The sequence below is a fragment of the Austrofundulus limnaeus genome, unplaced genomic scaffold (assembly GCF_001266775.1).
Source record: "Austrofundulus limnaeus strain Quisiro unplaced genomic scaffold, Austrofundulus_limnaeus-1.0 Scaffold175, whole genome shotgun sequence".
Classification (NCBI taxonomy): Eukaryota; Metazoa; Chordata; class Actinopteri; order Cyprinodontiformes; family Rivulidae; genus Austrofundulus; species Austrofundulus limnaeus.
The window spans coordinates 683,475-686,183 of record NW_013952577.1 but is presented as its reverse complement, the minus strand read 5'-3'; positions in this window follow the sequence as shown (position 1 = coordinate 686,183).

Here is a 2,709-nt window from a genome sequence, read left to right as displayed (position 1 = left end):
GGGGCAGAGAGGTCAGGTGGTGAGTCATTTGTCTCACAACACACAGAGACACACCACAAATATGTGGCTTAACACTGGATTTCACTCGTCTTTTCAAAGCTGTGCGTTCAGTTGCCATGGATCTTCGAGAGCAACACGGTGTGGTCACCTTAAGTGTTTTACTTAAAACAGATTCATTTAAAAACCGAAATAAATATCACCTGCTGCTGAGATCGTTCGTTGGGAAAGACACTTTTTACCTGAACAGCTGTAAACTGACTGAGTTACAGTTGTTTTTATGTTTGTCTGTGGCGGCCATCTTGAATCAGTTTGACTCCAAATGTTAAATACTTGTAGAGGTACTGTATATTTAACTTTATGAGGGGTTTATAATATATTTTGCTAACATGACGGACAAAAACACACACAAGCCAAATCATTACAGCCCAGCCCTTGCAGTGGCACGTGATAAAGTCCAGGGAAAAAAAACAACTTGAAATTTAAACAAAACATTTTAGGAGGCATTTAGTTTAYGATTCTTTAGAACTGATCGGGTTCTCTTCATAAGACCCAGTTTACATGTGGACCATCTCTAGAAACATTAGTGTTTTTCCAACACTGATTGGGAAAACAGTTCTTGGTGCTCCTCTACACCAGCTCACCAGCTGGTGCTGTGAGTTTTGTGTTTTACTGACATGGACTTACACACAGACACTTTGGTGTCGAGCGTGAAAACAACTACATCCACAATGGTCAATAGACCAACATTTGTTTGGACTGAGGATGAGGCTGGTTTGCTCCAACACGTTTGAAAAGAGTCAGGATCACAAACGGTGTTTGGACAAATGCTCACAAGACAAAAGCTCACAGCCGTCACGAAAAAAGTGAAAAACACTCAATTTTTAAAATATATTTAAAACACTAAGTGTATATTTGTGACACCTCAGAGTTGCTCCCACATTCCTTATTTTGAGCTGTTCTAACCGTCCATTTCTTATTTCTTACCAATATTATTAACTTGAGCAAGACTGAGCTGTTATTGTTTTTAAGCTCATGCAATATGCTTATATTTGTAATGTGATATATTATAATACTTTGTGATGTAATCTTGTACACTTTTACTGTGGCACAATGTGTGGATRATAAAAATTGTATTGTTATGGTTACTGTTGTTTATCTACTCGCCAAGCACAGAAAACCTAGACTACTGCCCACCGTAGTGATTTTCCACRGATACCAGGTGCTTTAAACACTTCCTCTCTGTGACCTGAATTGAAAAGCTTTGGTTTCAGAGAAAACAACAGCTGTTGTCATGTACACAAATACTCCTAACGCAGAAATGCTATGGTTTCACTKAAAATGGCGCCTTGTAAACAGGAGCTAAATTTGAGAAATTTATCCCCTAATTAACCCCATCCAGTCTAACAATCACACYAGAAATGTAAATTAGAAATAGAGTGAGAACAGAGGCACTTATTTATTTGTTCTCCATCTYCTGGTTGCAGCAGGGGGGCAGCTGGCTAACAGCAATCAGCCCTGTCCCTCATAGGCCTCTTCTGGCTCCCAGCTGGGAACAGCTGGTCTCCCCTTCTGCTGCCAATACAACTGGGCCCTGCTGGAAGTCCTGCAAAGGAGAGGGCCTGGTGTCTGACAAACAGGCAGCGTCCAGCATTCGACAGAGGACTCGTCAGGCTCCTTTTAGACTTTCTATATAGAGGTGAGGCAATTATTGGGTCCAGCCTCAGGTTACCTTGGAACAATGGAGCACCTTATCAGGTTGAGCCGCCAGTTTCACAACAGCAAAACCTGTGTTTGCTYTGCTGTGTGACGATGGTTGCAACCTGTTGCGATGTTTAAACAACCGGACGGGGGAGTGGGCGGGGCCGTCGGGGGTGATGACCACCGAGCGGAAACAGGACTCTGGCATTATTGGATTTGCAACAAGCCGTAACACTGTCTCCCATTGTGCATCCCTGCACTCTTATCTTCCACCCCACACCACAGAGAGAGGACTACCAGTCTTTCCTGAACACCCACCCTCACTTTAACCCCACCCTATACACACATGCACAGAAACATGCACATTCACACCCCCCCAACCAAAGCTCTCTCTCCAGGCAATTGCCACTGGAGTGGAAAGTATTCCAGAGCACAATGCCCATGCTCTCAAAGGGTGCTTTAGCATGCCACCAGTGCGCTGTCACCAGCAGATGGGGAGCTAATTAGAAGCCATTAAAGGGCTTTGATAGTGTGTGTGGGAACCAGGCGGAGGGAAATGGCCACAGGGTGTAAAGGAGGGGTGAGCTTTAGGTCCGGTGAATGCACACACACACATAAACACAAGGGAAAGAAGGATATATAGAAAGAGCAAGCTGTCCCTGTAACTCCTCCCAGACCAAGGACGCTCAGCGGAGGACACCTGTGGGGCTTCAAGGCTCCCTGGAAGACCCTGTGTCCCTGTAACCTGCCCTCAGAGAAGGACCTGCATCCACCCGCCCAGACTGCTGCCCTCACATGAGGAAAAACACCCGACAGGGAGCGAGGCTCCAGTCGGTCTGCGCTGCTGATGACACATCACTGAAACAGGGCTGTCACAGGAAGTGAGTCCTAACCACGGGCCCTGGGTCATTACAGAGCTGGGGCTGCCCGAGAAGGTGCCAGGCCTTCCCTCAGGAATCCAAACATGCACAAAACACACACACACACACACACACACACACACACACACAC